This window comes from Tympanuchus pallidicinctus, unplaced genomic scaffold, assembly GCF_026119805.1.
Source record: "Tympanuchus pallidicinctus isolate F22 unplaced genomic scaffold, pur_lepc_1.0 scaffold10, whole genome shotgun sequence".
NCBI classification, from domain to species: Eukaryota; Metazoa; Chordata; class Aves; order Galliformes; family Phasianidae; genus Tympanuchus; species Tympanuchus pallidicinctus.
This window is the reverse complement of record NW_026294619.1, coordinates 11,221,816-11,233,468: the sequence shown is the minus strand read 5'-3', so window position 1 is coordinate 11,233,468 and position 11,653 is coordinate 11,221,816.

Here is an 11,653-nt window from a genome sequence, read left to right as displayed (position 1 = left end):
AATTGGAGGAGTCAGTAAGAGCAGAAGGAGAAGTGTAAACACTATGTGCCATTTTCTAAGAAAACCCATTTTAATAATAATTGAGCCTAGTCTGGAGATCAATTTGATCTAGTCAGAATTTGATGGGTGCTGGGGTATGCTTCATTTATTTCACTTTATGAAGTGGAGGAAAGAGAAAAACCTGGATGAAATTTATAACTTGAATAATGTAAAATGCCTTTTTGATAAGTTATGCTGCCAAAGTTTTTTTCAAGAATGGAGGAAAAATAAAAGGATGTTAACTGAAAAGAAGAAGAAAAAAAAAGACACAGATGTTAAAAAGTTAAGATTAAGCAATCTCAAACAGTCATGAACGTTCAGACCCAGTTCACCATCATCTTGATTTTCCCTGCTCTGCTTGTTAGTTTGGCTGTAAGTCCTTTGTGGCTTTATTCATTGCTTCCTCACATGCACTTTGATTTTTATTCTACTGTGTGATATATGCTCCAGTTAAAAAAAGGACTCCAAATAAAGCATCGTAAGACTGGAGCACATTTATAGATGGATGTGAAGGATCACACATTTCTAGTGTGGCTTTTCTAAAGAAAAGAGGAAAAATGCTTAAATAATAAAAACAGATAAATTACATAGCCTTTCTGAAATGATTTTGAACAAGAAGAAATCAACCATTCTGACCAAGATGGAGAAAATGTAATGCATCAGCACAGAGCCACTGGTGACAAGTCATTGATTTCAATAGCATAGCAATGATCAATTGAAAAAGTGCCTGAAACTCTTGAAGTTTTGAAAATGAACCACGAAACTGAACCTTACCAAAACTGTCCATCCTTGTTAATGCATGGCTGTTTTATTATCGGTCTCAGTCAAGAAGCATTCACTCTTATATCATTGGTCCCTTTATAATCAACAGCAAGTGCAGCACTTCACAAACATGGCTGCTTCCGTTACAGCTGTTCACTGTATTGTGGAAGAGCCACATTTCTTCCAGACATGTTTATTTAATATTTTTTGGCATCTTCAAATTCTGCTGAAGTTATCCAGCATTTAATTTACCTGCTAGTACTGATTAGCTCCCTGTTTAACAGAAGGTAATTGTTCAGGTATATCTTCAACAGTCAGTAGCAATCAATCAAATGAGCTTTATATTTAGCACTATGGTCCTTTCTGAATTTGGTGCTTTTCTTAAACTACGAGGAATCAGATGTATCAGTTTTTGGATGGGCTCAGCATCCCAGAGAAAGGACAGATTTTCAGAAGAGTATCATTCCTTTCCCAATTATAAAATAAGCGGCCTCTGAAGTTGAGTTCATAATTGCATCAAAATTTTCGCAAACATAACATTTTGGGCACTGTACATTTGAAATCACAGCTACAGAAATGTGGTTTTTTTGTTTCTGTTACAGAGTGCATGAATAAGAGTGTGTTTATTTAACTGTGCATGGTCCAAATGAAGACAGCTGCATTTGAATAGATCATACCTTTTTATTTATGTAGATAATATCTACATATAAAACCTTTAATGGGGCTGCAATCAGCATTTATAATGTATGATTGACTCACTTCATTTATAGCAAAAGATAGGCATACAGCTCAGAGACAAGCAGAGAGAGAGTAGGAGACTAAGTGTGATTGAAAACCTACTGAAAATCTATCCCGTAGGGTCAAAAATGTTAGGGGTAATACTGAGCTGACGACTCCTTATTGCTTGGCGACAGCTGGTGCCTTTCTAACACCCGTGAGCAATAAAAAGCCCTTTGGATGGAGGAATGTTTACGCAGGAGTTACACTGCTATTTTTTTGCTCAATTTCTGTTCACCTGTTTCTGAAATATAGTATTTGCTCAGACTGACAACTACATCATAATATGTATTTTGTGTATTTACAGGTTTATATGTTACAAAATGCTACTAAGTGCAGCAACATGGTCTTTTTTGGAAGAGTCTATGGGTTCCATGCTGGCAAACCACTTAAATACGTATGCCTTTTTGTTCTGCTTGCTGTTTGCTCTTTTAGTGCTCTTGAGAACAAACTGAATGCCATAAGATTCTTTAGGTAATAGGTAGGTGACTGTCAGCTCTTAAAATCTCTGACTTATAAAACATAAAAATAGAACGGCCTTTTTGCTGACAGCTAGTTCAGATGAGTGAGATAAATCTCATATTTGGTGTTTTTAATGCTTATAATGTGCTGCTTACTGGCAAAAAACACTCCTCATCCGCCCTTCCCCACACAAGCTCACTCTGAAAGGTGATAGGTACCTAGAGACAGCACTCAGCATAGATCTACACTCCTGGGGAAAAACAGAGATTGATTTTTTCATCTGTACTACAGTTTTAGCATTTACACTACTTTGTTAGTACTGCAATCCTATATTTGTACAGGATGTTTATGGTTATTATATTGGACATTTCTCATTTATATTTGCAGAACATGCTGATGGCTTTTTTTTTTTTTTTTTTTTTTTTTTTTTTTGGTTGTTCCTTTGAGACAGAGGGAGTCAGCTGCTATTTTTTCCATCCTAGGGAATGGCAACGATGTTATTTTAAGAGCTCATAATCAAAAGATTCATTTCCCCGCTACCCACAATACATTTCTGCTTGTAGCAGAATGACTTGCTGTCTTTGAAAGACCTCACATTTCTAGCAAAAAAATTCTCTCTCCTTGAGTGATACCTCTTGTCAAAAGCTATATACATGTTGAGTCAAGGACTTTAAGGTAGCATTGTTCCCAACTTTGACAGGTCAGCTCTAACTCCTCAGTAGTCTGCAAACATTTTTCGGTTGTGTTTAGTCTTCTAGATGACCCTTAAAGATAGGAGAATGCTTTGTAGCTACATAATGAAATGTTAGTACTAAAATCTGAGTCAGCAAATGTATGAAGCATAGAAGAACTAAACTGCTGTGCTTTTGTATGACTTCATCTTCAAAGATAGAACCAATTGGTCATACTACACAGCAGAGCATAACTCAGGCTATCTCACTGAACTGGCTCTCAGATTCACTAGAACTACAAGAAAGCTTCCTTTTTTCTTTCCACAGAAGGAGGCCTACAAGCAGCTTGTACATACACCTGCAATTTACCGCAAACACAAATCTCAGTGCATCAGAACCTGGTTGGGTTTTGGGGAAGAGGGGCAACGACTTTAAAAGTTGACAGTGTCTGAAAACAGAAAACACAACTTCTTTTTGCTCCTGCCAAAACAAATCCATGTAAGAGAGTAATTCTGCAATGTGTTAAATAAGCTCTGAGTTTTCCCACAGCTCCTAAGCACAGCCCATGAGCCTGCTGGAGCAATCACTCTACTGAACATTCATCTGTCTCCTAAATCATGTTAAACCAATCATGCTGCGTGGAGAAATAGGAGGATGACGCATGGCTGAAGATAATAATACCTGGGAAGAAAATATAAAACAGTAACCTGTTCAATTTTCTGCCACTGAAGGAGTAGCCTTGATTGAAAGCTTTTTTTTTTCTTCAGTCTAACATAATAATAATTTGAACAACACAGCCTTAGCTATGGACTTTTAGAGAGGCTGCTGTCTGTTCTATTGGCAGGAAATTTTTCAGTTCTGATTTTTTCCCCTTACTAATTTATCCTAATGACTACTTTTTCTGTTTCGCACCAAGGAGCTCCCCCATCAGAGCTGATACCCCTGGAAAGATAGCAGGCTATTCCTTACTGTGGTGTCTTAGCTAGTTCAGCACTTGTTCTTCCCCATGCAGCGCTATAGGCTTGGGGATGAGTGGTTGGATGACTGTGCAGAGGGAAGGGACCTGGGGGTGTTGGTTGATGCTCAGCTGAACATGAGCTGACAGTGTGCCCAGGTGGCCATGAGGGCCAACAGCATCCTGGCCTGCATTAGAAATAGTGTGGCCAGCAGGAGCAGGGAGGTAATCATCCCTCTGTACTCAGCACTGGTGAGGCTGCACCTTGAATATTGTGTTCAGTTTTGGGCACCTCAATACAAGAAAGACATTGAGGCCCTGGGGTGCATCCAGAGAAGGGCAACGAAACTGGTGAGGGGTCAAGGAGCAGTTGAGGGAGCTGAGATTGTTTAGCCTGGAGAAGAGGAGGCTCAGGGGAGACCTCATTGCATTCTGTAACTTCCTGAAGGGGGTTGTGATGAGGAGGAGTTTGGTCTCTTCTCCCAGGTAACAAACAGGACCCCAGGAAATGACCGCAAGCTGTAACAGAGGAGGCTTAGATTTGACATAAGAAAAACCATTTTCTTTCAAAGAGGGGTCAGGCACTGGAATAGCCTGCCCAGGGAAGTGGTGGAGTGGCCATTTCCTAGCAGTGTTCAAGAGGTATCTGGATGAGGAGCTATAAGATATGGTTTAGAGGCTTGTGGTAGCAATAGGTAGTGGGGGAACAGTTGGTCTAGATGATCTTGTAGGTCCTTTCCAACCTTGTGATTCTATGATTCTATGATACTTTCCTCCTATAGCAACTAAACCAACATATATTATCAGCTGCATCACACACACACACACACACATACACACTTTAAGTAAGAGTAACCAACAGAGAAGTACAAATGCTTTTTTTTTTTTTTTTTTTTTTTTTTAATATATATTTGGCAAGGGTGGTATTGCAATATAGCTGAATTTAGAGTTGTCAGCTTTTTGGAGGTCTTTTAGGAAATTGTTTCCTTCTGCTCTGAAATTCTAAACTTCTCCTTTTTAGAATAAAATATAGACTTCTTTGGGGGTAGTATGCCAGCAATTTCAAATTGCTTCAGCTACTTCTTCCCTGTGTTTCTACCTCCTATGCTGCACCTGTGGTGCTAGGGAGACTGTTGCATATTGTACCTTTCAAACTAGTCTATTTCCAGTATACAATTAAATGCTCTAGTGCTAGTGGGACAGGCTCTACAGACTAGAAAGCTAGGGAACTCAAGACATGTTGGGAAATCACTAGGCTTGAACAAAAAATAAGCAAGAATTTGACTGTAACACTCCTCCAGCCTTTCCCCTCTGAGAGTGCCAGAGCTTCACGTAGAAGCTTTCAGCCTCTAAGTTCTGTTGAACCATTACCTAATACCAACCACTGCTGCAGCAAAAATGTGCACCCTTTCAAAAAAATCCCTTGGTGTTGTTAAATCAGAAATGCACAAGTTTATGGTGTTTTTTTGGAATAGGTTATTGGATTTTCACCTCCCCTTTACAGTACACATATTAAAAGATGAGCAGCAATCATATGAGAACAATCAAATTTGAGACATGTGTTGTTTGTTCATTGTTATTCTCTCATGTTTAGCAATGGCTTCAAGTTCACTTCTTTCTCCTTTGCCATCCTTGTATGATTTTTCTTTTTAATTTGTTAAGGAACAGAATAAAGCATGTGAGATCTCTAATCCTTTGTCAAATTTGGCTTAAAATTGCTAGCAAGGTCAAAAGTTTATTGGATAGGAGATGAACAGACAATGTGATCACATAAATCTTAGCTTCAAAGGACAGTAGGAAAAAATTTACCATTTAAAATTAAAGCGCCTTTTCTTATCTGTTCTTAAGTAGACTTTAATCCACCTTGGGAAGAAATAAGAAAAATACCTTGATCTGTTCATTACATATTGTTTGTCCTTACTGGTGACTGCTCTGCTTGTATTTGATTTTCAATATTTTTAAAATACTTCAATTATTATAAGAGCAGAAATTACACAATCTGCTTAATTAGCATTTAATCCATTCTGCTCTGATAGTTTTTCCTTGTCTTTGAGTAATGGAAATTCCTGTTTTCCATTATTTTCCAAATAATAATCAAATCACTATTTACTTCTTGTTCACTATTATTTGTTAAACATCTGAAAGTCTGCATCACACAGAGTAAGCCCTTGCTTAAAATCCTCAGTACCAAGAGGTACATGGTAACATACATAATTTAACCTGAGCTGTGTGCCAGGAAAGGAGGAAGGAACCCTTACTCCTTCCCTTCTCTTGTAGGGAGCTTCTTTAGACACAGGGACAAGGCATGAATGATGTGATCTGATGCAAGTCAGTCACATGCACTTACATTTGGAATTTCTTATACACTTCCACATGTCAATTTATTTTCCATTCTTCTCTTAATTGGAAGTGTTTTCAGCTGTCCTACACACTCTAATCAGCTGGGTCTAACCCAGCCATACATATTAATTGCCGGTAAACTAAATCTTGTTATCTGACACTTTTTTACTTTTTTATATTGATTATTTCACTCTTATTTATTTATTTCTGGCTGACATATACCAGAATTCATTTGTACATCATGATGAGTGTAAACTGATTTCTCTAATTAAACTTTTTTAATTAAAAAAGATGAAGATGAGTTATTTATATGAAATCAGCTTTGCTACTAAGAAACCCTGATTGGTATTTACATGATTGCTTGCTGCATGTTTCTTCTTATAACTGTACATGTTAGCTCTTAATGGAATGAAAAGGGCACTGGGATCCAATGTTTTTAATCTGCTATGCTGGCATTCCAAAATTGCCAAATAGATGCTTGGCTGAAGACAATTTTTCAATGGAAGAGTGAACATCCATTATCTTTATCTGAAGTTTGGAGGTGTACTCAACTCCTAGTTTTTTTTCAATTGTAATAAATAATAATTTAAAAAAAAACACTAAAGAAAAAAGAAAAAAAAAAGAAGGGAAAGAAAAAAAATACCTGAAATTCAGTACTCATCCCTTTGAAGTTAGTGAAGTTCCCTGAAAAGCAAACAAAAAAACAAACAAACAACAACAACAACAACAAAAAACCAACAATAGACCAACAATAGACTTTGTCATGGAATAAAACTGTTTTTGGAGAATGTAATTACATTCTTCAGCCAACTTGAACCTTCTCTTTATGGTTTTGGTTTTTTTCCCCTCTCCTTTCCCTCCTTCTTATTTCCCCAGCAAAAGCATCTTAAAGGATGTCTGCAGTACAGAACTAGAAACTGAAAAAGAATGATTGCTAGATTTACAATCTGAAGAAATATATAAAAGTAATTCAGAAAGAAGACAGTTTTCTTATACTTCAACTGAGAGGAGAGTCTGACTTTGATGTCCAATTGTTGTACTAGTTGTACTCATTTTGCCATCCTAAATACATCTCTTTAATTACCCTTTGGTGAGTGAATTCAACACTGCTTCCCTCTGTATTTAAATACACTGATACAAGTATGAAGGGTTGCTTGAGTGGCAGAAGAATGGTGTTCATTTACATCTGAAAGGCACATAACTGCAATGCCTGCAGGCAGCCTCACCAGAACTTTAAAAATATATCAGCCTCAGGAAATTATCTGTATTCAAACTTAAACAGTTCTTTGTACATAGGACTGGTTAAAAACAAAGAATTCAATGACAGTAACAACACAACCAGAGACAGAGAGTTATACAAAACCTTTGCACAAGAGCAGAGAAAAATACCATAGTTGCTTCCTCCTTCATCTACACTTTACAAAACTCATCCTAACACAGAAATAGTTTGCATTCTTCTTCACTTCTTTAAAAAAAAAAAAAAAAAAAGGGGGGGGGGGGGATATTTTTAAGCATTTCCACTCAGCTTTCAATTGTACTAGCTGTAGAGTGCAGACCTTGTTAATACGACCAGCCCTGACAATCCTATTTCCAGATGCATAGGATGTGAATTATCTATTAAAATAAATGAGCTACAGTCCTGTAATTTACACACAGTGTAAGTCGCAACAAAATTTAACTTCCATCCCACCTTTTGTGGAAATACAGTATCCCTGGTGCTCTTGAGACTGAATCTTTCCCATCCTCTGAAGTTTGAACAGAGCCTTTAGAGTTCTCCTGAACTTCCCATTGACAGGTCATGACTGTAAACGTCAATCAAAGTTTGATAACTAATAGCCTTCCAAAGAAAGCTGAATGATAATCATACAATAAAATGTGGCAAAAGGGCACTGATGAAATGACAAGAATACAAGGCATCACCTCTGACACCTCTCTTAGGGTCCCCATTTTTGAAATGTGGGGCTGCTGCTTCATTCACCAATAACTTAGGGCTTGCTGAAGAGCAATCACAGACCTGACTTCTTTCTAGGAATCACTTTGGACACATAAAGCATGCCACAAAAACTTCAAATTTCTAAAAGTATCACACGATACCTTCTTGCCAAATCTTCTACCTTCCCATCCTCTTTGTTCAACTTTTCAGGACCATCAATCAATAAAGTCATTAAACTCATGATTATGTTTCATATATGCATAAAATATGGGTTGTTTACAACATCCTGCTTGTCAAGCAATTAAAAATTTGCAGGCATTCATAAAACTTAAGGTAGAGGAAATGATACGGATCTGAAACTTCAATAAACAGCCATCTGTCCATCATATAATAGGGGTGAGGAGAATGCAAGTGAACCAATTTTGGTAAGGAAGTACACAAAAAAACTGATGGAACACATGACCTGAAAGAGCACTGTGGGTCCAAGCAGATGTCATGTGTATGCTGACAGGATGGCAGTGGCACCACTCTGCTTCTTAAAGTCCTGTCTGCTTATTATCATGAAAGTAATCCCTCTTGCACCTCTTTTAGGAGAGGGAGGAAATGCTCACAGGATACAGCAGCAAATGGTAGCCATGGTAGTAAAAAACTGGAAATATTAAAATTATAATAAGACCCAGTAGAGAACAAACAAACAGTTTTACCACTCACCCACTGGGTCTCTGCAAACGACAGATGCAGTTTTACAGACTGCATAATGATTTCTCAATTTATGCAAGCCGAGGAATTAAGTTATCACATTCATGAAGAAGCTTGCTTCTTAACTAGTGAAAATAAATAAATAAATAAATAAATAAATAATCAAACTGTTTAGGGAAAAAAAAATCCTTTAAAACAACAACAAAAAAACTGCAAACCTTGAAACAGTATCACCTAATTTATTAGCTGAAAGGGATCTCTAGAGGTCATAAAAATCATCACCCCTTGCTAAAGCCGTTCCCTACAGAAGGTTGCACAGGAAAGCATCCAGGTAGGCTTGGAATATTTCCAGAGAAGGACACTCCACAAACTCTCTGGGCAGATTGCTCCACTGCTCTGTCACTCTCACAATAAAAAAGTTTTTCCTCATGTTCTTCCTATGTTCTGATTTGTTCCTCTTGTTAGGGATTTCAATGGATATTTGTAAACTGAAATGCATTATCAAATGTATTTTGTGATGGTCTTGATTTGTACCATACCTATGGTAGAGCATAAATAGAGGCAATAAAGCATGAAAATTAAGAATGACAGCATTTGAATAAAGCTCGGTTTCCAACATGTTGCTCTGGCTTTATTTTTAATAACCTGAATAAAAATAAGATCGCCCTGAGATCATGAACGAACCATAATAAAGTAAGACCACTATATATGTTATTAAATTCAGGAAAACATGGAAGATAATGCTACTTTTAAATAAGCTGCTTCAAGTTCCGACTTCGCATAAATATGGAGTAATTCACTAGGATAAGTTCCCAGCATCTTTTGCATATTATACTTTAAAAAGAGAAAGCCCCATGAGAAAGTATAAAAGAAGGACACAAAGAAAGAACACAGCATGATTTAGTCAGTGATGTAAAACCCACAGATTACTTATGGATTATAAATAAGTATTCAGTATACAGTTTATAATCATAGAATCATGGAAGGCATAAATTGTGATATCTCATGATTATTCAGAAGATCAGTTTGATTATGCAGTGTTGAAGCACAACAGATTTTGTTACTAATGCTTCAATGGACTTTCAGGATGAGTTTAATTTGTCTGTGTTTAGGAAAAAAAAAACAACTCTTGAAAGGTTATGTACCATTCTTAGATTACTGGCATCTTCAATATGAGGACTATCTCATGGATGGGAAAAAGTCACTGAAAAGCATCCTTTTCCATAACTATTGTTACTTGAAAATTAAATACAATATCATCATAAAATCACAGAATCATTAAGATGCTTTAAGATCACCTATTCCAACCACCAACTCTTCCCCACTATGCCCACTAACCATGCCCCTCAGTGCCAGATCTACATGGTTCTTGAACACCAAAGGATGGTGACTCCACCACCTCCTTGGGTAGCCTGCTCTAGTACTTCGTTGCTCATTCTGAGAAGAAATGTTTCCTAATATCCAGCCCAAACAAGCAATCTGAAGTGCTTTGCTTACACTTCAGCACTTACTCTATAATGATATATTGGGTTTGCAGTTATGGTGTAAGGGAATCCTGCTTTGGCAGGGGGGTTGACTCGATGATCCCTAGAGGTCCCTTCCAACCCCTACAATTCTGTGATTCTGTGAATCATACAATCATAGAATCACAGAATGGCCTGGGTTGAAAAGGACCTCAAAGATCATTTAGTTTCAACCCCGCTGCCATGGGTACGGTCACCAGCCACTAGGCCAGGCTGCCCAGAACCACATCCAGCCAGGCCTTGAATGCCTCCAGGGATGAAGAATCTGCAATCTCTCTGGACAACCTATTCCAGTGTGTAACCATTCTCTGTGTGAAAAACTTCCTCCTAATATCCAATCTAGGATATTAGTCTCCCATTTTATTCTAAAACTATTCCCCCTAGCCCTATCACCATCAACCCATGTACACAATTGTTCCTCCTCCTTCAACTACTGGAAGCTTGAAAGTTCATAAATTTGGATTCTTAGATTCAAGGTCTCCATCTCTTGATAACACTGTAATCTAGGAGAATTTGGCTTAAACGTATTCATGCAAGAGTGCAGTGCTGCCATCACTGATGTAACTGTGGCTTCTAGGCAGGGACACCTGAGACTTGATAAAATTTGAGGATAAACAATGTAATGAATAAATAATTAACACATAATTAAAGCACTGGTAAAACAATTTTGCATTAGCTGTGTGCATGCTATGGCTCTGAGGGCTTTTCTGAGAGCCTAGCGGGCCTCAATTGTTAACTTTTGGCATCTTGCATGCAGATCTTTTCCAGCCTGAAGTTAAAAGTGAGTTGCTATCATGTGAATGGAGTAGCATCTTTTGAGCTATTATAAATTAACACACTTATAAACCATAATTGAGACTCAAACACATTCTTTTTCAAATTGTCATAAAATATTATCCCAATTGCCTAAAATTCTCTTTGTTCACAAAATCTCACCTCCTACAGGACAACTGGTTCAGACCTCATCAATTTATACATTAGAAATATCAGTACTGCAATGATCTAACTAAAGTTGGTGCAACAGGTTAGGTTCCACAAGACCTAAATTATAATTTCTGTGAGTAATACTAAGCAAGGTTTTATGAAGCCATGAAATTATGAGAACCTCCTATAAATACTCTGGACATCAGGAGAGGCAGATGTGAAGAAGTGTGGGAGATCTGATGCTTTTCCTTCAACCTGAAACTGTGCAAAGGTCCTGTTGAATCACAGTATCTGTGCCTCCACAGAAAAAGAATGGCACATTTTTGTGCCATGATGTAACTAGGACATGTGCACATATATACTGCTTTTCTAAAATCCTGAGGAATGTGGGAACAGAAGAAAGTGAAGAGGGGCTTAAGGGGTCCTAAAGTCTTCTTGGCTCAGAGTCAGTGTGCAGAAGATTGCTCCTAACACTCTTACCTAGAAACTGGAAGGATAGAGGCTGTATTTAGCCTTGCACAGAAAGAGAAATTAAGAAAGACCTTTTGTGATCCACTGTACTGTAAAA